Raw genomic sequence first — 27,785 nt, forward strand, 5'->3', positions numbered from 1 at the left:
TCAGATGTTAGAGGGTGTTTTCTATCATCTCCCATAAACTGGCAGGTTTGAGCTTAGATCATCAGCGAGGCAGAGAAACTCCAGATGATAAAATATCCCAACTCTTTTCACCCTGAAAAGCATAAATAAAATGCCAGTGTGAGAAAGAAAACTCGAGTTACAACCAAGATAGAACTCTCAGGAGTGGCTTGTCTAGATAGGGAGTAACTTCTGTTTCTTCTTTTCTTTTTTTTTTTTTTTTAAGTGAGAGCTCACAACAAGTTAATTCATGGCCCTGGAGTTGTGGGTGACCTGATATAGCGATACTTGGTATTACAACTGCCCTTCTGTTTTAAGAAAGCTCTTTAGGAGGAAGTCTAAATTAGCTCAATAAAATATGCATCCTGTACTGTAACTTGACGGCTTTTTTACCAGTCTGACCAGTCTGACCCTTCAACTGGAGAGATCCTCTCTCTCTAATCACATAATTTACCAAAAAATTAAGATACTTTTGAAAGTGAAAAGGGGAACTTTTGAAATATTTATTTATTAATCAATAAACTGTTTTTATTATACAGGTTTTTTTTCTCAAAAAAAATAATGTACATCTGCTACATTAAAGCAAAAAATTTAAGGTTTCTTTATATTATATGAACACTTAAAATATAGTAAGTAGATTAAGTATTCTTGGTGTATATTCAGTACTTTAACCCATTTTCTTAAAGAGTCTGTCTCTAATATTGTGTCACTGGTATTTTTTCTGGAAAAAAAAGTTTGGAAAAAAAGTTTATTATTTGAAATTTTTCACCAAGTTACTGCAATCTTTTTAAAGTTTCATTTTATGTTAAGCAATCTCAAATCACTGACATCTTCATCTGACTCTTCTGTGTTGATATTATTTTTAACAAGAAAATGTTCTCTTTGCAGGTGCTGAGAAACCTGGTAAGCTCAAAGCAAATTCTGCTAAGTAGAGGATATTCTCAATTCTATTTTTTTATAAGAAAACTGTAAATATCTCAGTCTCATTATTTTACAGATACTCTCTTTTTGCCTAAATTGGAGTTGTTTTTTCCCACTCTTGCCGCCTCCAATCGATTCACCGTGACACTGCAGCACAGGTAGTTTTTTCCACCAGTGCAAACTTATCATGTCACTTCCCACCTAAAAACTTCTCAACAGCTTCCCACTGCTATTAGGATATAATCTCAAATCTTAGAAGGCCTCCAAAGTCCTGCACAACCTGGTCCCTTCCTACCTCTCAGGCCATACTGATGACCTCTCAAATCCTCCAAAGCACCAAGTTCTCCCCTGCTCCAGGTCTTTGCATGCTCTGTTCCCTCTGCTTGGAATGTTTTTCTTTTCAGTCCATCTTTTCTTCTAGGACCATCTTTCCTATCTGAGAGGCCTTCTAATGCTACCCAATCTAAAGTACACCAAGGCATTCTCTCTCTCTCAAAAGTACTCCATACTTTTCCTACGAAGCATTCATTGAAATCTGTTTTTATTTATTTGTGTGTTTTTAGGAAGCCTATCTCCACCAGACAGTAAAAACTCCACCAGAGAGTGTATAGATTGTTTGTTTGATTCACCCCTTAATCACTGTTTTTTACCCAGCCCCTGGCTTGATCCTTGGCACCTTGTGAACCTTCAGTAAATATTTGATAAATGAATAAATGAAAGACAGAGAAGAGAAGGTAAAGAGACAAAGGACAATCTAGTTATTTCCACCAACCTGTTACCTATGATCAAAACAACTCATTATCTTAAATCCAACTACATCATCAAGCTCTCCCCCTATACAGGATTATTCTCATCAGCATTTAACAGTCTGTACTTTCTCCCAACCTAAAAGAGACAGACAGACAGACAGACACACACCTTTCTCCTGACCCCACATTCCCATGAATAAATTCCCCATTTCTCTAATGCAATTTCATAGGAATACTCAGAAGAGCTGACTATATCTGCTGTCTCCAATTCTTTCCTCCCATTCTTATTTGAACCCATTCCAACCAGGCTTTTATCCCCACTGCTTCCCTGAAACTGCTCTTGTTAAGTCACCAATGACTTCCACCTTGAACCACCCAGTAGCCAGGTACTGAGGCAGGCACTTTAATGAATTCTCTCATCCATTTAAACAGTTCATCACAGCCACCTTTGAGGCAGGTACCATTTGCTATCCCCAGAGAGAGGATCCTCTCTTTTTTTAAACACTTTCTTGTTTGGTTTCCAGGACAGGACACCACACTGTTGCCTCTCTTCCTCCTTCACTGGCCATTCCTTCTTCGACTTCTCATTATCTCGGCCTCTTGATGTTAGAGTAACTCAGGGCTCTCAGTTCTCCGTCTTCTTTTCTATCTATACTCCCTCCCCTTGGTCGTCCCAATGGGTCTCATCATTTTAAATATCACCTACAAGAGCCTAAACCTCTTCCCTGAACTCAAGGCTCATATTTTCAGCTGCCTGCTTGACATCACTCCCAGATGTCTAATAGACATCTCACACTTAACATCACCTCATGACAAATTCCTGATGTTCCCCACTAAGGCTGATGCTCCTACAGGATCCCCCATGTTAGTAAATGACAACTCAACCCTCCAAGTCATCCCTGACTTTTCTCTTTCCCTAACACCCTGTATCCAATCCATCAGCAAATCCCATTGGCTCTATCTTAAAAATATATCTAAATTCTGCCTACTTCTCCCTACCTTCCACCACCACTACTGCCATCTAAGCCTCCACCATCCCTATCTAGATTATTGCAATAGTCTCCCAGTGGATTCTTTCCTTGCCTCACTGCATACTATTCTCAGAACAAAAGGCCAGAGTCATATAGATTAAAAAAAAAAAAAAATCAGATCATGCCACTTCTCAAAACCCACCAACCGTTTCCCTTCTCATCAGAATAAAAATCATTTTTCTTTTTTTCTCTTCCGCCTGTAGAATTTAAGCTTCTTAAGGGGAAAATTTTTTGTTTTGTTCAATACTGTATCCCTCCGGTGGCATGAAAATGCCTGGCACCTAACAGGTCTCCAATATATATTTACTGAATAAAAAATGGGTGAAAACAATATCATGGATAGGCAATCTAACTAAATCTCCAGACTCTACTGCTCTTAACAGCAAGCTCTTGGAGAGCATGGGCCATGCAGTTACAATTACATTTGGCACAGTAACTTGCACACAAAGTCTTAATATAATTTCATCACTGATATGTTGTATTTCCCACTGAAATTTTAGTTTCCTATATTATATGAATGTTACTAACTTTAAAAGTTAAGCAGAACATCTTAAAATATGACATCTGGGTCTCAACTATCAATACCAGCTCCCTCAACTTACACTGCAACTACCCAGCCGCTTCCTCCTCCGGGGAGGTATATGCTTACTTATTAATGCTCTGCATTGTGTGAGCATCATCTTGACAGTTGCTCTGGAGCTCTCACTGTTACGTTATTTGCTGCACCGTCTGTAGGGGGACCTCATAGCCATGCGGGGGCTTAGATTGGATGGCAGGAAAAACAGTGACTGAGAGCCCAGCTCTGGCTGCTTTCTTTTTACAAAGTTCTTCTTTCAACTTCTGGAGTATATCTATTAATGCTTTAACTCTCTCAAAGGCATTTCTCAGCCGATAGCCAAATGTTTCCAAGGTCCTTTTCATGAGTAAGCCTGTCTTCCAAGAGTTCTATGACTCCTACAGGCTGTATCAGCCTGCACACACTTTCATTTCCAATCCCCAGACTCCAACCTCCTCTTGGTTCTTACTGGACTCTACGTAAGAATATTTTATCAATGCAGTATCTTTATGTGATAAATTATATTTCACAGATAAACCTGGAGCAAGTTGAATTCTGATACAATTATTCTACTCTCGAACACTGTTAAACCTTGTCTCATTCCACCAAGAAATTCAAAACCATTTGCATTATTTTTTAAATTATCATCATTCTATAATTTAATGAGAAACTATACACTTTCAACATATGTTATTAGTGCTTTTCTTAAGTATCAATATAAAACAACACTGCTAAAATCAGGATAGATCCCAACGTGCCTAAAAATATATATTTATATGATCCAGCATAAAAATTCTGGAAGAACTTTTACGTATGGCCATCATCAATAACATGAGAGGATGATGAACTAACATTTATTAAGTACTTACTATGTACCAGGCATTTTATCCATATTATCATATGTAATCCTTATAATAAGCCTTGTATGATAGGTATGTATCACCAGACTTCAAACCCCCCCAAGACGCGTTCCTAAAGCCCAGTACCACATCTTCTTACGTGCCAGACACTTGTGACTCAATCTTAAGAAGCATTGGTCAGTTTTTACCAAAATGAGCAGCTAATAATCAACATCTATATTAAAACTATTATATCTGGTAAACATGTAAAGGTCACCTTATAACCTACAGGACAGGCTTAAGTGTTTTAAAATTTTTTCAGTTAATTCACCCTAGCAGATCCAAGGCATACAAGCATTCTTTAAAGAAATTGCACTATGATGACGATACTGAAGTTTTTCATGGAAAAGATGAATAGTTTATTATATCTGGCCCTTACATATTTCAGGCAAAAGCTGTTTCTTCCATGTCACATAAGTTGCGAAGTCACAAATTACTCTGTTATGAAAACTTATATTAATGAGCAGATGTTCCTTGAGGAAAAAAAAAAAAAAAAAGATTCCCTTGTTGACCTTCACTCTGAAGTGAACTAGACCTCTGAATGGTCAAAAATACAAGCCCAGCTCTTGGAATTCCATAAGAAATGTTGCTTGCGTCCTTCAAAGCTTAAAAGCGTCACACTAATCTACAGAATAAAACATCTCCACTGAAAGAAAGCATTTGTCAGAGAACTTGAGGATGAACAGAAGAATAAAATCAGCACTGATACAAAAACCACGCTGACAACACCAACTATTTAGAGAAACAAACAACGGAAAGGTGCTATTGACGATCGAGATTTCTTAAGCCCCTTCCTTAGCGGCGTTTCCCCACAGCAGAGGTGCTGGATTCCGCGCTCCCACAGCCACCGCCCCCAACCCTGCGGCGCACGCACCTCCCAGCCCTGGTTCCCGCAGCCTCCTCAGACACTGGAGAGCCCAGTCCACGTGAGCTGCACCCCTGGGTCTTTTACATAACTGTGGTTGAAGATATTTTTCACAAGGTTCTTTAAACAATGATTCACGTGATAAATTTCTGCTCGAGTTTAGTTCCAGGAAATGTTTGGTTTCTGCAGATGTTTGTATGCTTCCGGTTGTCAGTACATGAAAACGATAGAATTCTGTGTTTCTTTTTCTTACTTGAGCAACTAGAAAATGTGAAATCAAATATATTGTCCAAATCTCTCAACACTGACGGATGGAAATACTTAATCCTTCAACTTCTTTCAGGTGAGATTGGTTTTATTTTTATATCAAGTTACTTTACTTTTGGCCTGAAATTTGTAAGTTGCTTTAAGTGTTTGCAGAAGCAAGGAAAGTTGCAAAATGTTTAAAACAGGAAAGACATATCTAATGTTGACCTGCTTATAAGTTCCAGAATACACTTTTAAAAAAAGAGAAAAGAACACTGAGAAGCCACAAACGCCCAGAATTAAATTCTCTGTTATCTAAAAGATACAGAAGACTCCACAAAGAAACAAAACAGTCCTCTAGTCTCTGTTTAAGCCCGGTTAACCAGTTTGAATACTCAAATAGGTTCTTGGTTGAACCTCCCTAGCAATACTAAAAAGTCTGAAATTTTTACGAAGTATTTTAGTAAGACAGTTCTTCAAACATTATTTTGAAAAATAAAAACGTTTTAGAAAAGTGAATTAAACTGGGTTTATGACAAGTGTACATGCTAAATCACTTCATCCGTAAAGCAGTCCAGATTACATGTGCACATACTGTAATCATAATCAGCCAAGAACTGTTTATAGCTCCTTCATGTCTTTTCAGTACTGAGGTTCAGTAATAAGTGGCTCCTAATAAATCAATAAAGTAATAAGTGACAAAAGTATCCATCGAAATCTTGAAGGTACTTATTTATTACTATTTCTATACTCTACCTCTTTTCTCAAAGCATTTGTTACAACCTATAAAGATGCGGACATTACAATAAAATTATATTTTACAAATATAAAAATTCAAATAAGAGAAAAAAGCGTGCAATTATGTAGGCCATAAATTTGGGCTTTCACTTTCTGCTTTATCAACCAGATAGTGTAAGCCAATCAATTACAAAATCCACACTAGCCATGATGCAATGGTAAGTCTCAGGAGAAACAGAATTTGTCCTGGTATGCAATCTGAGAAAGATGTCTCTAGCAGATCATTATACAGCAATACACTGGCGTCTTCAATACTGTCCCTGATAAGATATCTTGACTGGTTCATCTGGCAGTTTCTTAAAGCAAATAACATATACAGTAAAAATATAAAGCTCTCAGGTAATCTGGATGAGTAAAAAATAATAGCTAGAAAGTCTGTCTTAACAGAACGTGAGTCACTGGCCACATGTGGCTACTGAGCGCTTGAAATGAGGCTCGTACAACCAAGGAACTGAATTCTTAATTATATTTACTTTTAATTTTAAAAAATTTTATTTAATTTTAAAAGCTATATTAGAAGGGCAAATACCTACCCATTGGACCATACAGGTCTAAAACATAAGTTAATCAAACTTTTTTTAGTAGCAGAACCATTTCTGAGTTGGCAAACATAAACCAAACCTAATACATAAAAAATTAAAATGGTATATTCCATATATTTATTATTGTAAGTTCAAATTTATAATATTAATTTGTAGTCAATGTGAATATGAGTTTTCCAATGGGTGGAAACTAGAAATTGAAGGTTATAAGTGAGAGTAATAAACTCAGATCAGCCCCAGTAAACACTTACTTCTGTATTTTGTTTGCATGCACTGTGCACTGCCCGTGTGGGACTTCTCTCTACACATTCTGAGCTAACCACTTACCAAAGGCCACACGTAGCAGCCATCCACTCAGAAAGCATAAGAAGAAAACACAGCATGCCAGCAAGGCAGTTTCAGGTATTCCTCCTCATGGGAAGAGTCCACCTAAGAGTCCACATGGCCAACCAGGAGCTATTCTCTTGGGCATTCAGATGACAGCTCAGGTGCAAGGAAATGAGAATCACAGGGTAAGTGCAGAGTCACACTGGCTTAGAAGCCTTATGTCCCAAATAGAAACCAACACCTCAAATAACGATCCCAGCCACAGCTTCCAGGGTCCCCATGAAGTTCATACCCATCTCTGAAAAGTGCCCCAGGGAAGCTCAAAGCTACTGCTTCTAATCAAGAATTTAGAGTTCATGTATAGTTCCTCCCAGTCCAAATATATTTACCAAATAAAGATCATTTTTACCATAAGCAGTGTTGCCTAGTAACATGGTTGACTTTCCCCTTTATCGGGATTCAGAGAAACTAAGTAGAAAGTTCATTCAAGGTCAGGTTTGTCCTTAGAGAATGAGAATGGTTTGGTTAATTCTTTACCCACCTTCCTGATTAAAAAAATAATAATCCTAGCATATCAAGAATAGAAAGAACTTCCTTAGTTTCACCAAAAACCTATAACAAAACCATACTTAATGATTAAATAAAGTATTCCCTTTAAAAGCCAGGAAATTAGACCAAGAAGACTACAACTATTGCTTCTATTCAATAGCATAGAGGTCATCAATGTAATAAAAGAAATAAAAATGAGATATAAAATTTTAAATGAAGTGACAAAATTTCTCCAAGTGATAATTATTTATAAAGAGAATTATGAAGGCAAGCTATTAAAAGTAATATAAAAACAAGTTCATCAATGTTGCTGGATATAAGGTCAATATACAGAAATGAATGTAATTCCTAGAAGTCAAAAAACACCACTTTGTAATTTAATTAGGAAAAGCTACCATTTAAAATGGCAGGACTTTCCTAGTGGCGCAGTGATTAAGAATCCATCTGCTAATACAGGGGACACGGGTTCAAGCCCTGGTTCGGGAAGATCCCACATGCCACGGAGCAACTAAGCCCATGCACCACAACTACTGACCCTGCGCTCTAAAGCCCGTGAGCCACAACTACTGAGCCCGCGTGCCACAACTACTGAAGCCTGCGCGCCTAAAGCCCATGCTCCATGACAAGAGAAGCCACCGCAATTAGAAGCCCGTGCACAGCAACGAAGAGGAGCCCCTGCTGAGAGCAACTAGAGAAAGCCCACACGCAGCAACAAAGACCCAACTCAGCCATAAATAAATAAATAAATAAAATATACGTATTAAATAAATAAATAAATGGCAACTTAAAAAAAAACTCTAAGTTCATGGATACAGCGAACAGACCTGGTGGCTGCATGTGGTACAGGGGCGGGGGGGAGCGGGGTGCAAAACGGGTGAAGGCAATCAAAAAGTACAAATTTCCAGGTATAAAATGAATGTCATGGGGATGTAATGTACAGCATGGTGACTACAGTTAATAATACTGTGTTGCATATTTGAAAGTAAGAGAATGGATCTTGAAAGATGTCATCACGAAAAAGAATTGTGTAATTATGTATGGTGACAGATGTCAACTGAACTTATTGTGGTAGTCATTTTCCAATACATAAAAAATGAAAATCATTACGTTGTACACCTGAAACAAATATAATGTTATGTCAACTATGCTTCAATAAAAAAGAGAGAAAGAAAAAAGAAAGAGAAAAAAGAAAAAAGAAAAGGAGAGAGAAACAAGGCAATTAAAAGGCTATAAGCTTTCTAATAATAAATTTCTATTAATAAATCTAACAAGAAAGTTTCAAGCACTTTACAGAGAAAATTACAAAGTTGAGTAAATGAAAAAAACAAACCATGTTTGTGGATGGAAGACCTGATAAATATCCTTAAATGGAGTGGGATTTCAATCTGATTCTAATAAAACTCTCTACAGGGTCCTTCTTAAGAAAAAGAGAGCCAAGAATAGCCTTGACAAACTTGAAGAAGAACACAGGCAACATGCCCTCCAAAATGTTAAGACATATTAAACCACGGGAACACAGTACAGACAAATGAAAGCAACAGAACACCCAGAAAAAGACATATATGTTTGGAAATTTGATATGTAATAGAGGTAGTACTGTAAATCAGTGGGGAAAGGATGAACTATTGAACAGTGGTGCTAGGACATAGGTCATCTGTAAGGAAGTACAATTAAATCCATGTTTCACACCATTGAGAAACATTATCGGGCTAATTAAAGACATAAATGTGAAAAAATTTTTGAAAACTTTTAGAAAAAAAATCCTTGCTATAATGAGGGCTTTAAAAAATAAGATACAAAAGTAGAAATTGTACAAGACTGATAAATATCACTATATTAAAATTTTTAAAAATTCTAAACAATAAAAGATTCTTTAAACAAAATGAAAAATCAAGCCATGGACTGAGAAAAGAGAGTTTAATAACCAACAAAGTGTTAATTTACAGAATACAAGAAAAACTCCTAAAAATCAAGAAGTAAACATAAACAACTGAATTAATAAAATAGAGAAAAATTGTGGGCAGCCAACTAATGGAAAGGAAATCTGAGTGGAAAATAAACACAAGATGTCCACACTCAGTACAGTGCAGTTTAACACTACAATGAGATACAATATCATACCAGACTAGCAAAATATCATATAGTAATACAAAAATTTTAACATATTCAGCCACTTTGGAGAGCAATTTGGCAATATTTAATAAAGGTAAAGAAGCTCATATCTGTGACCAAGCAATTCCACTCCTGAATATGTGCACTAGAGAAAAAACTGGCACATGCCCATGAGGAGGCATATGTAAGAGTATTTGTTAGCACTGTTTGTTAACAGCAAAAAACTGGAAACAACTCAAACATGAATTAACAGGAGAATGGATAAACATATGGTAATATAGGCTTATAACGAAATACTACATATATTTAAAAGAATCAAGGACAGCTACAAATACCAAAGATAAATAAATGCTACCAAAAAAACCAATGTTAGCTTCTGCACAGCCAAAGAAATAATCAACAGACTGAAAAGGCAACCCACAGAATAAGTGAAAATATTTGCATATATATATCTGATAAGGCATTAAAATCCCAACTATATAAGTATCTTCTACAACTCAATAGCAAAAAAAATCATGTAACCCCCTATTTAAATAGACTTTTCCTTAAGAAGACATACAAATGGACAACAGGTATATGAAAAGATGTTCAACACTACTAATCATGAAGGAAATGTAAATCAAAATCACAATGAAATATCACCTCGCACCCATTAAGATGGCCATTATTTTTAAAAAAACAGAAATTAACAAGTGCTGACAAGTATGCATATAAACTGGAATCCTTGTGTACATGGTGGGAATGTAAAATGGTACAGTTGCTGTGGAAAACAGTAATTGTTGCTCCTTAAAAAAATTAAAAATAGAACTACCATATGATCCAGCAATCCCACCTGTGGATCTTTATTCAAAAGAATTGAAATTGGGATCTCATAGAGATATCTGCACTCCCATGTTCACTGCCACATTATTCACAACAGCTAAGAGGTGGAAACAACCTAAATGTCCATCAACAGGTGAATGGATAAAGAAAATGGGGTGTAAACATACAACGGAATATTATTCAGCCATAAAAAGAAGGAAGTCTCGTTATATGTGACATGGATGAACCGTGCGGACATTATGCTAAGTGAAACAAGCCAGATACAGAAGGACAAATAGTGCATGATTCCACTTATTATATATAATAAGGTAGCTAAAGCAGTCCAACTCATAGAAGTAGAAAGTAGAACAGTGGTTGCCAGGGACTGGAGGGGAGGGGGAGATGGGAGTTGCTGTTCAGTGGGTATAGAGTTTCAGTCATGCAAGATGAAGAAGTTCCAGAGCTCTGCTGGACAACACTGTGCTGAGTTAACAATAATGTACCATACACTTAAAAATCTGTTAAGAAAGAACATCTCATGTTATGTGTTTTTTACCACAATAAAGAAAAAATGTTTGAAATCATATAAAATAATATTGTATGTATGTATGTATACAGTTGTATACAAAGGCAGTAAGAGTATAAAATACGTGTGGAAATGTTAAACACTAAATTCAAGATAGTGGTTTCTACTAACGAGGAAGAGAGGAGAATAGGGTCAAAAATGCTAAACTGGAAGTTTCTATTTTGTCTGTAATATTTTATTACTTAAAACTAAAGCAAATATTATAACTGATAACATTTGATAATTTATTTTTATTTTCTATTTATTTTTCTGTATGTTTGAAATATGTTATTACAGAAACAAATTTTTTAGAACCTAATAAATACGAAGAACACTTTCTTCCTTTTTAAGGAATGGGTATAGTTTGTCTTCTTTGATAACAAAAGGTTCCATGGGGAAGGATGGGTCTGAAATTATAGCAAAATTGAGTTTGTGTGTGTGTTCACTCTTCTCAGAAGAGAAGCCACAGATTTCATCAAAGGGGTCTGTGACTTAAAATGTTAAGAACCACGAACATAATTGATGATACCTGCCATTTTCCAGCAGGAGACAATAAAAAAACAGTACCATTGGGTACCATCTGAACCATCTGAAGAAAATGAAAATACCAACTCAGAAAGATAGATGTACTCCTGGGTTCACTGCAGCATTATTTACAGCAGCCAAGATATGGAAACAACCTAAGTGTCCACTGACAAATAAATGGATAAAGAAAATAAATAAATAGTATATACGCACAATGTAATATTATTCAGCCATGAAAAAGAGTGAAGTTTTATGACAACATGGATGGACCTCGAGGGCATTATGCCAAGTGAAATAAGTCAGACAGAGAAAGACAAATACTGCATGACCTCACATATATGTGCAATCTAAAAAAAACAAATACTGCATGACCTCACATATATGTGTAATCTAAAAAATCAAAAAACAAGCTCACAGATACGGAGAACAGATTGGTGGCTGCCAGAGGTGAGGGGCAGCGGGTGGGCAAAATGGGTAAAGGGGGCCAAAAGGTACAAACTTCCAGTTATAAAATAAATAAGCACTGAAGATGTATCGATAACGTACATGACATGACAACCACAGTTAATAATATCGTAGTGCATATTTGAAAGTTGCTATGAAAAGTAAATCTTCAAAGTTCTCATCACAAGAAAAAAAAATCTGTATGGTGACAGATGCTAACCAGACTTACTGTTGTGATCACTTCCCAATACATGCAAATATCAAATCATTATGTTGTACACCTGAAATTAATATAGTGTCTGTCAATTATACCTCAAAAAAAAAAAAAAACCCAGAACCAAATCTGAATTTAAATCAATCAGCCTGTTTCTCATCTTTTTCTTAGTTCCGATTTTCTGTTATATGCTTTTTCATTTTATGTATTTTTGCTGTAGAGTTGCCTCAGACTCTCTCTGAAGAAAGGCAAGCTATCAATAAAAAAAGAAACACCCTTTAAGAAATCCCACCAAATCCACGTAAAAAACATGAAATAGAAGAATCATTTGGAATAAATGTAAACACTGACACAGCAGCCTTGGGATCAGGTGTCAAGACAAATGGTTCCATTACTAACTTTAATAGGAAAGGCTACACAGAAGGGATTCAAACACAGGGCAGGCTATGTCTGGGTTCTCACCTCCTTTTCGGCCACAAAAAAACCAAATGCCTAAGGCATATGACAGTTAACAGGAGCAGGTCAGAATCTGGGGGTAGGAAGTACATTGTTGAGAAAAAATTCCCCCACGTGATTCTGCTACACTTTCCCCACATCCCACCACTAAAGCCCCCAATCCCTGCCCCAGTTGAGATCACTGGGTTGAATTTATTCTTTTAAATTGTTCAACACTTAAATAGTTTATTGAGCACCTACTCTATCACTGTCATGAAGCGAGTATTTTTGTACTTCTGCACAGTTAGAGATTTCTGCGAAATTTTACTGGGACCTGGGTTAAAGGACAAGCCTTAAAACTTAAAAAATGACTAAATAGATAGTAAAAGATTGATCTCCCCTGAGATATGTGTTCACATTTCAGAAGGATGATGAAACCAGGGTCATGGAGACATTCCAGAGTTACAAACTCAGAGCCTCTTGTCTTAGGTTACTGACGTAAGTAATAATCTATCCCTGCCTCAGAAACCCTGTGTCTACTTTCAGGGTAATATGAACAAATATAGATATTAAAAACTTATCAGTCACCAGGCACCAGGCTAGTTCCTAAGAACACAACTGTGAGTAAGAGAAAGTTCCTGCTCTCCCAGAGCTTGTGGTCAATTGTGGTCCAACAATGATCCACCACAGCACAGTACAGCAAGTCCACGACAGGAGATGTACATGGAGCTGTGAGAGACTGGAGAATCTAAACTGAGACTGAAGTGGGAGGAGTTAGCCAAATGCCTCTGTCTGCAAATCAGAGAAAATCCCCAAACAGAGATTCTGTTAGAAAAGAAGAGTGGTGAAAGGTCGCAGGGAAAGCGGCCAGTAGGATGTGCTACAGTCATTAAGGTAATATTTCCCTTTTTAGAATATTATATTTAGCACTAACAGGAAATGCAAAGAAATAAAAGACCACCTTATTTTTTTTTTTTTACATTTTGCATAGTTTTAATATATATTCAAAAACCATGGAAACAAAATAGCTTTGTTCAGAGACTTACAACAATTCTTCACGTTATAGACAGCAACCCTCTCCCTGGTATCATTCTGAATTCCCAGCTGTCCCCTTCAGAATAATTCTCTAATTGTAAGCATCTTACTATGTCAGTTATGCATTGTAACACGTCATTTAAAATTAATTATTTATTTAAAATTACTTCTCCTTAGGTTACAGTTAAGGCATTATATCGGTTATTTTTGGATACAGTTCTTTTATCAGATAAATATATTGCAAATATTTTCTCCTAGTTCATGGCTTACCTTTTAATTCTCTTAACAGCTTTTTGAAGAACAGATGATTTTAATCCTGACCAAAATATAAATTAGGCTTAATATTCAGTGTTTTTGGTCTTCTGTAAAAAGTGTGCCTATTCAAAGTCCACAAGGATGTTCTCCTGTTTCCTTCTAGAATTTTTATGATTTTGCCCTTATGTTTAGGTCTATGGTATATTTCAATTAAATTTTATGTCTGGCATGGGGGAGGAGGATTTTTGTTTGTTTGTTAGTTTTTGGTATAGGATGTCTACTTGTTCCAGAAGCATTTATTAAAAATATAAAGCTCTTTGCCATTGAATTACCTTAAAGTTTGTTAAAAAATCAATAGCTTACATATGTATTGCTCCGTTTCTGGACTCTTTCTTCTGTTATGTTTCTCCTTACATAAACACCATGCTCTATGTTTCTCCTTACATAAACACCATGTTGTTTACTGTGGCTTTATATTGTCTTGACATTAGGTGGGTGTAACTCATCTAACTTTATTTTTCTTTTTCAAGACTGTTTTAGCTCTTCTAGTATCAATACATTTTGACATAAATATAAGCATTTAAGCATGATCTTGTCAATTTCTAGAAAAGGCATGTTAGGATTTTGATTAGGATGGCCTTCAATGTATAGATCAAGTTGGGAAGAAATGGGCATCTTAACAATATTGAGTCTTCCAAACCATGAACATTTGTCTGGGTCTTTTGGGTTTGAAAAAGAGGTTTCTAGTCAGAGGACACACGTGACCAAAACTATTTCTGATGAAAACTCTAGTTTTCAATAAATAGAATGGACTAGAGGAAAATGAGACCAAGAGTGTGATCAATTAAGAAGCTACTGAAATCATCCAAGCCTAAGGTAGTCAGGGCCTGGATCCAGAGGTTCAAGAACTAAAAACCAGCAGTACAATTTTTAAAAGTGCATTCGTAAGAATACACACTTTGCTTATTTTATTTACAAACAACGTCACAAGCATATAAAGAAGCAGCTTTGCATATTTTCGACTCATTTATCACTGCATTATGAAAACTAGGATGACTATCTAGTTTAACTGTTCCTAAATTTTAAGTTTTTACAGCACATCAACTGGGCTTTTTACCCTAGGTTTCTTTTTCAACTCCAACAGGAAAGATGCATGAACCTGAGTCCTTCAGAATCACGGTCTCTGTGGCCTCCTAGTGCTGGCTGTCGATAATGACAGCTTCTGTAGCAAATTCTCTATGAAAACAGGACAGACTCATTCTGTCCTCTAGTTTTTCTTCTACACATAGATAAAGTAATTATGACATCCCCCCAAATAACATCTCAGACACTATTCACAAGCATACCAGGTCTATGACGGAGGTAAACAAAACATCTACAAGCTTAGAGTCACTGGATCATTCATGCTTATGTCTCCAACATTATTTCTTAAAACAATCTGAGAAGCTACTGCCAAGGGTTTTTTCTGTTTTATTTTTGTTTCAAACAAAATTTTAATTAATGTCTGCTCATATCTTCTATGCCATTTATTCTTTATTTCACCCTGGCAACTTTATTTATCCACTCTCCTATGACTATTCACTATAAAAGATAACCAGTGCTTCCACCTGTCAAAAGACTCAAGTAAATTTCCGTAATCAAAGAATCTCTGATCTTCTGGATGGACTGAGGGTACTGCTAGCTTATTAGGCATGCTTGACACAGCTTTTGCTGACTAGCAGTCTTGGTCACACACAAGTGGGGCTCCACTTCCAGCCAGACCTTGAGTCCCATGCCGCCCTGGAGCAGAGACGCTCCAGCTACCAGAGAAAAGACCACCAAGGTCAGACAGGAGGGCTGTGTGCTGGCTGGCAGTGCTGTCCACTAAGGATGTGATCAGCACAAAATATCCAGATGTCTGTTTCATGCAACCATAAAGTTTTAAAGATACAAGTAGCATAAGTCTTCATGTCGTCTGGACCTTTCACACCATAAATGACAAAATATTTTAGCTGAAGAGTTAAACAACTGGGTCAAGGTCACATACCCTAACTATATTTAGACATCTGGGGAAGAGTTTAGGGAGGAATAAGTGACAAATACATAAAATCTAAGTAAGCAAACGTCTTCTCTCCAAAAAAAGACAATTATTAACACCAGGGAAAACAAAAAGCTGTGTTGGAAAGAAAAAGTAACCATGGATTATATGCCTCAGCTGTGAATAATGTTTTCATGGTCATAATAATGTAAACACTGATTATTATTCAAAATTTAATTATAATGAGAAGGTAGGAGGGTTCTGCACATAGAGTGAGGGTGCATAAGAAAGATAAATCCTCTTCCCCTATCATGAGAAGTCAAAGGTAATGCCTAAGACTGAAAAATTAAAAACTGGAAAAAGAGCAACATGCTATTTGGAGATTTGGAGGTAAACAACAAAACAATTAGGTCTCAGAGTTGAACTTCAGAGAACAGGGACTGGGGTGGGGGTAAGAGTTGGGAGACTACTGAGTTTTGTAACAAGCCTTGTACAACCCCTGGACTCTGAATTCTGTGCATGTATAACTGAGATTAAAATTAAATCTAGAGACTAGAACCTAGGATTTCTCACTGTATAATATTTTTTTAAATTACATATTTTTTTCACTCAGAGAAAACACTGATATTTTAACTAAACAATTTAATTTTATATTGTCTTGTTGTGGCTATTGTGTCTTCATTTTATGGAAGCAAAAAAAAAAAAAATCAATATATCAAATATTCACCAGCTGAATTGGAGACATATGAACCTGTACTAGGTGCTGGGAAAACAAATACTAATAAGACCTTCCCTGCAAAGAATCACTCTGTTTTAGAGAAACAAACACACAAATAACCCAAAAGCAATGAGATAAGCACCCTAACACGTAACTGTTCTGTGAGCCTTGGTTTCTTCATTTGCAAAATGCCTCATCAGGTTTTCATGAATATTTAGTGATTCAGTACATATAAAGTTCTTGGGGAAAAAAAAAAAAGTTCTTGGAACACTGCCTGGCAGATCATAAGAAAAATAAGGTCCAAAAGACAAACCTTTGCCTGCCTGATTTTAAAGCCCACGTTCATTCCACTACATCACGCTTCTAAAATAATCCTATTCTTTTCAAAAACAAAAAATTTTTTCTCCTCCAAATGGTATCCAGTAAATGGACAAATTGTGACTCATTACATATGCAGATGTAGATGTAGAATAAAATCTGAGGATAAAAAAACTTTCCAAGCTCTTTTTTTTCTGGTTATTTTTAATTATTTGCAAATATTTGGTTTATTTAGGAATAGTCCCCTAATATGTCTTAGGAGTTAGGCATGATTAACAATGAAGTTCTTGATTTATCAAGAAGCAAAATGTAGTAGCGATCTTCAACCAGAAAGTAAATTATTTGGCATGATTAAAAATGAAGTTCTTGGGACTTCCCTGGTGGTACAGTGGTTAAGAATGCGCCTGTCAATGCAGGGGACATGGGTTCAAGCCCTGGTCCAGGAAGATCCCACATGCCACAGAGCAACTAAGCCCGTGCGCCACAGCTACTGAGCCTGAGCTCTAGAGCCCGCAAGCCACAACTACTGAGCCCACGTGCCTAGAGCCTGTGCTCTGCAACAAGAGAAGCCACAGCAATGAGAAGCCCGCGCACCACAATGAAGACCCAACGCAGCCAAAAAAAAAAAAAAGAAGTTCTTGATTTATCAAGAAGTAAAATGTAGTAGTGATCTTCAACCAGAAAGTAAATTATTTATCACTAGATGGCACTGTACTGGATAATTTTTTTTTAATTTTGTTTTGTTTCTTTTAGCTCGAGGTTCAAATTACTTAACAAATTAAAAGAATTCTTTCAACAGAAGAAGGTAAGATTATATTACTCCTGTTTTAAGTTATCTCATGGCTTTGAAAATAAAGATATAGTTTAATGGAAAAGGAAACAATGATATATTCAAGTTAAACTCTATTTTTAAACTATTCTGGTATCTTAAATAACTTCTGATATCTTCTAAGCAGAAATAATTCTGAATGTCTCTCTTGTTGACAGTACAACAGACAAGTACAGGAACGTGTGCTGGTTTGTACTGTATCGACTCGACGTAGGTGGAACTACATTTCCCAGAATCCCTGGCAACAAATGGCTCCTCGCAGAGTTGGCCAAAAGAGGAATTCACTTCAGACAGAGGAGGAGGAACTGCGGCAGTCGCTGATTCTCTCTTCTTGGTTAGACGTGGTGACAGACACCGATGCCAGCTCGTCCTCACACCCCTCTGGTCCGTGTCCAGCTGTTTTTCCCAAACACTAAACTGACTGACCAACAAAGACCCCAGGCCCACACCAGATGCTTGGCAGGAGACAGAGAGGTGGCGTTCTGGAAATATTTAATTATTGACCAATAATGTTTTAGTAAGCTGTAATAATGCAGTAAACGAGTTAAGCTCCTCCTCACACAGTAGCTTCAATGTATTGATAATGTTCTACTAATTTATAGATTTATATAACCTTTTGCATGTATCAAATATTACGTAACTTTTTTTAAAGAATAAAGCACGTGACAGGGCAATCAGTGATATTAAATATTTACAGATATTTAAATAAGTTGAAACCACAATGTCTGAACAAAATAGTGAGCTAAGAAATCCATCTCCACCACTTCTTTATTATTTACCAAATTATTATTTAGCAGTTTCATTCACGGTGCATGAAAACTCTCCAACATCTATAGCCACCTATCTTTAATAGGCAGCCAAACTCCTGAGTTTGAGAGCTAACCACCCAGATGGCTTCTTAGTCTGTTTTGTTTTCAGAACTGAAAAAGTAGATCTAGTGCTAGAACCCATGACAGGTGTATACAACAGGCTCAATAGCTGTGTGTTAAAAAGAGTTGATGAGTTAAGTCATCTTCATATTGGTATCAGTCTGATTCAACTCCCGTAGCATCTGAGTTACCACAAGGTAATAAAACAAAACATCAAAGAAGATAAGAGATATAATTGCTAGTCCACTTTTGTGGATTAAAAAAAAAAATAAGATTCTGTGTTCTGTCCTGTTATTTCTTGTGCTTATCTCTGGCAATGTCATTCAAAGTCATACAGTCTGGATGATTGCTTCCATATAGATAACCCTCCAAGTCCTATCTCTAAAATTGAACTTCCAGCAAAGTCATAATGCCCTAGACCCACAGGGCAGCATTCTGTTCAACTGTGTGTGTTACCAGTGTTTACAGAGGACTTCCTAAGTTCCTGAGTTGACAAACTATTATCTCCAGCACTCCTATGAAATAGGTACTACTACACAGATCCTGGTGTTGACATGTACTAGATGTGTAACCTTGGAAGGCTTAGAGAAATTGAGCAACTTTTTCCAAGGTTATGTATCTAGAACACGTCAAAACCAGGATCTGAACCCAGGTTGGGTCTGACTGCAGAACCCAAGTTCCCAACCCTCAGTCCATCCTCCCCTCCCGCTAGATCAACTTGAGAATAATGTCTGCCTCTGATTTCATCGTAGTATCCACCCAAAGCAGGCAACGCACTTGTATTTAGTATGCGTCAAGAGTTATCTGTTGGGGCTTCCCTCGTGGCTCAATGGTTAAGAATCCGCCTGCCAATGCAAGGGACATGGGTTCGAGCCCTGGTCCAGGAAGATCCCACATGCCACGAAGCAACTAAGCCCGTGAGCCACAACTACTGAGCCTGTGCTCTAGGGCCTGTGTGTCACAACTCCTGAGCCCATGTGCCATAGCTACTGAAGCCCATGTGCTTAGAGCCCGTGCTCCACAACAAGAGAAGCCACCGCAATGAGAAGCCCGTGCACCGCAATGAAGAGTAGCTCCCGCTCGCCACAACTAGAGAAAGCCCGCGCGCAGCAACGAAGACCCAACGCAGCCCAAATAAATAAATAAATAAATAAATTTTATTAAAAAAAAAAAAAGTTATCTGTTGACTAAACATATCCTGATTGAGGAAGTTAGCTAAGGTGTTGCCTGATATCAAAGAATAATTCCTGCTCCAAATTAGAGAATGCTCTAAGTTTCATAAAACATAACAACAGTGCAGACAATGAAGACAAAAACCAGAGGATAATAAGCTAAAGTCATGTAACCTCTATACCTCAAATTTATCCCAGTGTTTAGGATTCCACCTACACTAAGGACAATCACATTATATTATCTTATCTCCAGGTTCTACATTCTATGTATCCCACTGGGGTTCCTTCCCAAATGAATGAATAAACTCCAGATCTCTACCCTTCCTGGACCTATGGCAGTTTAAGTGGGCCAAATCCAGCCATGTTCTGAGAGATTATAATTAGAGAATAATTTTTAAGGATCAAATGCTATACAAAAAAAGGGTACTTTTCTGCCCCCCTGAGATTTCACACTTGGGTTTTGTCACCTTACCTGAATTAAATGTATCGGAGTTTTGTCCTGTGAAAACATCATATCCTGCTCTCTCTTGTCTGCTAACAGGAATCCCCTACTTGGTACTCCGTAGTGAATAACAGACTTGAGAGTCTGTTCAAATACATCAAAAATATTTACTACGTGTGCATCTCGGGAATACAAATGCTATCCATTTGGATTAAGTTTTAAGCACAATAGTCTCACAGTACGCAATTTCATGGTAGGTTTAGAACTTTAAAAAGACTCTCCTAGGCCTTCCACGATACTTCCTTTCCCTCTGGGCAGCAATTCCCTGGAGTCAGTACTCTCTGTTAGGCCACTCTACTTCCACTCCCAGACGCAGGCTGAGCTCTCCTCTCAAGTCCCGAGGTAAAGAGAACGAGTCCTTTTTCCTCTGGGCCCCAGATCTAGTCCTCTCAAGTCAAAAGCTTTCTCCTCAGCCACTGGACCCACCACCTAACCACTCGGGCGTCCCCCTTCCAAAGAATTCCTTCTCCTTGAGCATATTCTCAGCCCCACTCCTGTTCTCTTTAGCCTGGGTCCTTGCTAGAAGTCGGTTTTTTCTACAACTCTCTCCTCCCAGCATCACCCACTCACCTGACTCAGTAAGGGTCACACAAATTGCATACTTTAAAGATTCTGCTCTATCTTGAGCATTGTTCTTTCTTTTACATCTGAACAAAACAGTAAGGCATGAACATTTGATTACAGTTTAAGTCCCTGACTCTAGGTAGGGAAGTGCCCGCTTTATCCGTGACTTTTACGATGAGAATTTTTTTGCTACAGATATTAATTAGTTACTTTTAAATGTATGCAGTCAGAACAAGAGAAGAGCCTTGAAATAAAGCAGAAGAGATCAGGTACTTCTTAATCACCTGGATACTAAAACACTTAAATGTTCCACTGATGGGGGTTGTAAAATTTCTAATTCTGTCAATCTTCAAGAAAAAAATAAAAATTAAATGGAGAGAAAACAATTATCTATCCTTGATGATTTGGTATCATTTGCCTGAAGGAAGAATTTAGAGTGTTTCATAGTCCCTCTGACTTATTCTTGTTTTCATCATTACTTTAGAAGGTAATTTGATCCACTCTAATGGTCCCAGAGAACCACTTATCCTTTTCCAAGCATCCACTATAAGACTGAACCTGTCTTTGGTACTCCTCTTTCTTTAAACTCACTCCAAAAATGGGCTTCAGAGAATGACTTTTCTAAAGTCAACACAAACTTCAGACTTCGGGTCTCTATAACAATTGGTCACAGAATGCAGATGAAACTCAAAAACTCAGTGGTGCTCTCAAAGTTTTCAAAGCAAAACAATGAACAAAGATGCAGAAATAAGCACAGCCTTCAAATGACACCAAAGCCCACTGACTTACTTCCATGAAACTCCCGAGTTCTAGAAATTACCATTCTGTAAATGACTTTTTTTACTTTGTCAGGATCATCCACTCAAACAACCTTGGTATGTCACCGTCAGTGCTTAGATCTTAAAAAAAAATGTTTTTCACTGGCACAGGATAGGAGATTCAAGAATTCAGAAAAACATTCATAGGTTAAAAGAAAGTATCTTCAGCAAGGCGTGTATCACATTGTGGCTTTCAGCATCAAATACTGTAGTCAGATTTCTTCAATAATGTTTTGTGAGATCCTTAAAAACGAATGGTTATACATTTTTCATTTTTAAATATAAATTTTCTCATTTCCTATTTGTGATTAGGATTGAAATATAAATTCAGTCAAAAAAAGTATTTTCCTTCAAAAATCTAAGCTATAAATCTATCAACTTAGTTCTGTAAACTACCTCAGATAAATTATAAGTTGGACAAATGCACCAGGTAACATCAATAAATAACTATGTTATTTATATTAATTATACCAGTAAGTCTCCACTTTTGGCAAATGTTTGATTCTGTTCTTAAAAGCTTAAATACAAAACAGCAATAGTTTAATGTTATGAGGAGCCAAGGACATTTGCTGAACACCAGGAAAACTTTAAAAAGCACATCTTCATTAAGTTCAAAGCAAAGAGATTTGACTTCTTTAGAATAATAGAATTGGAGACAGGACTACAGAGAGACTGAAGGGTTTTAAAAAGAGCATGGAGCCTGGCATCAGGAGGACCAGGATTTGAATCCTGGCTCAGTTACGCGCCAGCTGTGTGTCCTTGCCCAAGCTTCTTCAGCTCTCTGAAATTCAGTTTCTTCAGCTGCAGAGTAACAGGAGTATCCACCTCCCAGAGATGTTGGGAAGACTGCGTCAGACAAAGCATTTGCAACCAGTACAGCACCTGACACACGGTAAATGCAACGAATTCCGTTCTTCTGCCTGCCTCTCCCCTGTAAAACCAATGCGGCGGGTCTTGAGAACTTAGAATGGCCGTGGAATATAGTTGTGTTCTTAAAAAAAACCAATGTGTTTAAATCATATTTTAAGAATACTGATGGGGATGTTGATACACGCTACAACGTGGATGAAGCTTGACGACATCATGCTAAGTGGAATAAGCCAGTCACAAAAGGACAAATACTGTATGATTCCTCTGATATCAGGTCCCTAGAGTAGTTAAATTCATAGAGATAGTAAGGACAACAGTGGCTGCCCGGGACTGGGGGCAAGGGGAAATGAGTTGGTGTTTAATGGGTTTCAGTGGGGAAGACGAAAAGGTTCTGGTGATGGATGGTGGTGACAGTTGCAAAACAATCTAAATGTTCTTAATGTCACAAAACTATACACTTAAAAATGGTTAAAATGATCAATTCTATATATATTTTACCACACAGAGACTACTGAGAAGTACTTGTTATTTAAAAGAACCTTACAATAAGTTCTTTTGACAAAAGAATTATTTATAGTTAAATAAATAGTCATGTTGTAGTTTACTTGTTCCAGCTCCCAGGCTAAGGAGAGCACTATGGGAGAAAATTCAAGTACCTCTCCCATTTGGTGGAAAAACTTGCTTTCCACTTCAGCCAGGCCCTCGCTGCTGGGCAATAGTCCACAACCTGTCCCTAGTCAGCTATCTCTTGATTTCTACAATTGCTGTTCCAAGCATGTGTAGACATTCAGACCGTCGAAGTATACCTATACTACCTTAGGCCAAAATAAAGACCCTCCCTCTACCCTTTTTCACTAATCTACCTCCTATTTCAAATTGTTTTTTAAGATGGCCTGTACATACTCACTGGCTGTACTCATTAATGCCCACTGCACTTAGCCATTGGAATGAAGTTTCTAATGCCAGTATTACAATTTTTAATCACTGAGAGCCTCTGACTTGACCAAATCCAATGGCCTCATTCTACCTCTCATCCCAACTTGACCTCTTATAGTGGCATCTGATACTGACTACTTCCCTTTTTGAATCGATGGGCTTTTCCTTCGATGGGCTTTTCCTGCCCTTTAAGTGCTGGAATGTCCAGAGGTCCTCTGCTCAGCCCGCCCTCATTCTGCTCAGGTAGCTCCCCTTTTGTAATCTCACCCATTCACACACGTATGACTCCACCCTCCACATCTTTCTCTCCTAAACTTTGGAGTCACGCTTCCAACGGTCTGCTAGTTGTTGCCATTTAGATGCCCCCTTCTCAGATGTCCAAAACCAAATCCAAGCTTCCTTTCTACTCTCTCATCCAATGGCTAGAGGATTTAAAAAATCTACAGCCATTTGCTATTCTTCCATCTCTCTCACAACTGCTATATGGAGCTCCAGTCAATAAGCCTCACAAATTCTACTTCCCAAAGCATACTCCACACTGTCTCCTCCTCCTCATCTCCACTGTCAGTGCCCTAATCCAGGCCCTTTATCTCGCTCATCTGGACCGCTGCTCACTGCACCAGTCTCCTAACCAGTCTATTCTCTTTAGTTTTTTCCCTTCCAGTCCAATTTTCACACTGCTGCCAGGGCATTTTTCTAAAATGTGAATCTGTGCCATTCCTCTGACTTTAAAACCTCCAATGGTTCCCCACAGTCAACAGGGCAAAGACCAGATACTAGGACTACAAACACAGCTCCTTGCAATCTCATTTCCCACCACGTGCCCACTCCCCAACTCCCATGAGCCTCAAGCTCCTTCTCAACTGCTCAAAATATGATCCTCGGACCTCTATGGCTGGCGCATGCTCCTCCTCCTTCTGCACGTGGTGAGCAGCTACATTTCCACTTCCCAGCCTCCCCGGGCCGAACTGATCACAGGCTTCCAGTCTGTCTGGGAGGCCTCTGCTGCAACACTTAACACACAGCGTCTCATTTCCTTGGCTCTTGCTCCCAAGCCATCGCTGAAACCTACTTGGTGGAGCACCTCAAGATTAGGAACTCCACCCCACTCGTTTTTCAGTCCACCCCAGATTCTCTATGGCTCACGTGATCTGTCTCCCTAGTCACTGGATCTCCTGACCATCAAAGCGCAGCGGCTCCACTGCCATGCTGCTGTACCATGGTGAGTGTGTCTACTACAAGGCGTGGAAATCATTCATTTGTTCATTCCACTAACACTTTTTAGACATGGGGATACATAGATGAGTAAGACTTGACACCTTCCAGTAAGGAGTTCACACTCTAGTAGGGAAAACAAACACGTAAACAGACATTTATATAACATGTTGGAGGAGCCCAATGACAGAGTGACTCCCAGGACATTCTGGAGTAGAGGGGCCCAGAGGAGGGCAATGAACCCAGCAAGTGGGGGGAACTGGGTATGAGAAAGGCCACTGGATGAAGCTTCTGGGACTGATGGTGCCCAAAGTGAGTCTCAGAGAACATTAGGGAAAGAGGAAGGGATAGGGCAGGTGGGAGACAGGAAAAGGAAAATACAGCAATTAACCACACTAACTTCTTGTCCGCTGCCCAAGTACAAGTAGTAAAAGTCATAAGACAGTCCTTGCAAATATATCCAGACATTTAATTGTGAAAACAAACAACAAAATTGTCAACCTCCTAGGACACTCCTTCTCACTCCCTTTTTGTCTGTCCCTCTCTCTCACACCCACTGACACAAGAAAAACTTAATACATGTAATGAAAAGTATATGTAAGACCGGTCATGGCAGTATTGACATGTTTAGAGCCCATGTTTTCATGCCGCTTCAAGAGTCACTTCTTATCTGTGCTCTCCACGCCAAAGCTTCTCAGACTTCCCTCACTCCTGCTGGCCTTCGCCCCCCTCCCTGACCCTTTCAGCTCTTTCTGTGCTCACCTTCCATACGCAATGCAGAACTAGGCTACATCATTTAATGTTGCCCTATTTATTCAAATATGACGTTACCATGTCAGTCAGATCTTTTTGTGCTAAAAAGAATTTATCAATACTTTCTTCATAGCATAAAGTCTACACTTTAATTTAGAACCACAGTTACTATCGATATACTGGTTTCGTTGCTTTAAGTCTTTAGAAGACCCAAAGTTATTCTTAAAGGAAAAATAGCCCTATCAGAAAAAAAATTGAAATAATAATCATCACATCATATAGCAGAGAAAACTCAGATTTCATTTCTGGCTATGTCGGTGTTTTACTACATAATTCCTTGGTCCATCTGATCTCAAATCCTTATAGAAATCTTGATATATACTATCTCACGTAAAGTAATTTTTAAAATATTTTCACGTTTTTGTTCCATCTTATTGACAATTATTTTACTAATTTGAAAACTGATTAAATACATGTACAGAAACGTAACATAAAAGAACACAAAATCATCTTTCAATTTAGTATTTACATTTGTCAGCAGCTATCTTAATCATATTTACTAATCATCCCTGCAAGTTCAGTAAACAAAACCTATGAATAATAGAACTGCACTTAAAGTTAGGAGGTAAGGAAGAGGGAAAACAGATGATCCTTTGTCTTGGTTCTGATCTTGAAGTCATACTAACCAGGGGGAAGGGAAAGGAAAGAAGGAGGAGGAAGAGCACAGATAAGAATAGTTAAAAACAGTGTGTGAAGTAAAAAAATTATAAAGTAAGTTGATTTCACTCACAGTTAAGAGTCCCTGAAAACAAGTGAAGTAAAATCCTACTCCATCCCTCAGTCCAAGAACTGAGCAGAAGTTCCCTTCCAGGGAGGCTTGGTGGTGCTAAAAGGAGGCAAGAAGGATGTGAGATCTCAAAATCTAAGTGATGAAAGGCACGCCAGCCATTCATCCTCCCACTTCAGGCGCTTTTTAAAAAAAAGTTAATCATCGAATTAAATGTTATAATCCAATTTCCAAAATTGTTCTACTCCACTTAAACTGCTGTCACCTCTAATAATCTTACAGGCAAATGCATTCATTTCAAACATCATTCTCTTCAGATTCTGCGGTATCTGAAGCTCTCGATCACTCCACCTTTTTTGTTCCTGCCAGGAATACAGCGGGCTCTTTCTCTAACACTATAGATCTAGCTCCTCTTGCTAACTGTACTCCAAACCACGGTTTCCCCCTGAGGCTTGGTCCTCAGTGCTCTGGCCTGCCTCCCTGCATACGCATCCCTTGAAGAATTTAACCCTCACTTCTGGGATGACAAATGTGAAGTTTCCCTCTTTGGCTAGACATTTCAACATGAGCCCTGGTTCATGTTTCAACGGCTTAGGAATTTCCCCTTGAACATCTAAAACCAGACGAGCACCTTTATCTCCTCAAAATTGGTTTCTCTTACCAGTTATTACATGCCTGATCATCCTGCAGGCATTTTTTTTTACTCACATCTTCCTCTCTCTCATTTTGCTGCACCCCTCGTGTGCATCCTACCTTCTCCTCTCTCATCTCCCCCAACTAACTCCATCAGTACTCTACCGCTGGATTACTGCACTCGGGTCTACCTCCTATTTCTCCCTTCCTTCAATTCATCTTTGTCACTGCTACCAGATTAATCTTCTGCTAGATACCGTGGTATTCTTCTTTTTCAAAATCATACTGCCATTCTTCTTCTTCAGAAGACAGATGGTGTGGTGGTTTTAAAATGCTCCCAGACTCTTTGACACACCTCTCCTTAAAAGGTGGAAACTAATGCCCCTCCCCTTGAATATGTGCTGAACTTACTGGCTTGCTTCTAAGGAACAGAATGTCGCACGAGAGCTCACTGCTCCCAAATCCCTGACCCACAGAAATTGTTAAGAGATCGTAAATGCTTGTTGGTGTTCTAAGCCACTAAATTTGGGGGTAATTTGTTACATGGCAATAGATTATTAATTCAGAAGGCCTTTCTGCTGCCGAGTGGATCAAATCCAAACTCTCTGGGCACCCAAGGTCTTCCAGTAACTGACTTTATCTTTAAATACAAACACCTGCTTCAGTCTAAGGCCAGTTATTTCACTGACTTAACATGACATGGTAAAATTCTGCTTCTTTAGCCTATGCTAGTCTGACATGAAACGTCCTTCTTTGATTCTGCCTACTAATCTATAAATTTATTTATTTATTTATTTTTGGCTGCGTTGGGTCTTCGTTGCTGCACGCGGGCTTTCTCTAGTTGTGGCGAGAGGCGGCTACTCTTCGTTGGGGTGCGCGGACTTCTTATCGCAGTGG

At 38.1% G+C, this 27,785-nt stretch overlaps 1 protein-coding gene and 1 long non-coding RNA gene across 9 annotated transcripts in view; one reads left to right on the top strand and one right to left on the bottom strand.

The window, feature by feature from the left end:
* The window catches only part of LOC309632091 (uncharacterized protein), a 204,679-nt gene that overhangs the window by 154,783 nt on the left and 22,111 nt on the right, over nt 1–27,785 (bottom strand). For all 8 annotated transcript variants that reach the window (XR_014246721.1, XR_014246722.1, XR_014246723.1 and 5 more), the window contains exon 3: nt 1–112. The gene's annotated coding sequence lies outside the window, so the exon portion shown is untranslated. The remainder of the gene's footprint in view (nt 113–27,785) is intronic.
* On the top strand, nt 112–26,246 carry LOC309632101. The gene is made up of 3 exons (XR_014246729.1): nt 112–13,491; nt 17,694–17,745; nt 17,928–26,246. It is a non-coding gene; the product is annotated as an uncharacterized lncRNA (long non-coding RNA).

Source organism: Balaenoptera borealis, assembly GCF_965194805.1.
Source record: "Balaenoptera borealis genome assembly, chromosome: 7".
Classification (NCBI taxonomy): Eukaryota; Metazoa; Chordata; class Mammalia; order Artiodactyla; family Balaenopteridae; genus Balaenoptera; species Balaenoptera borealis.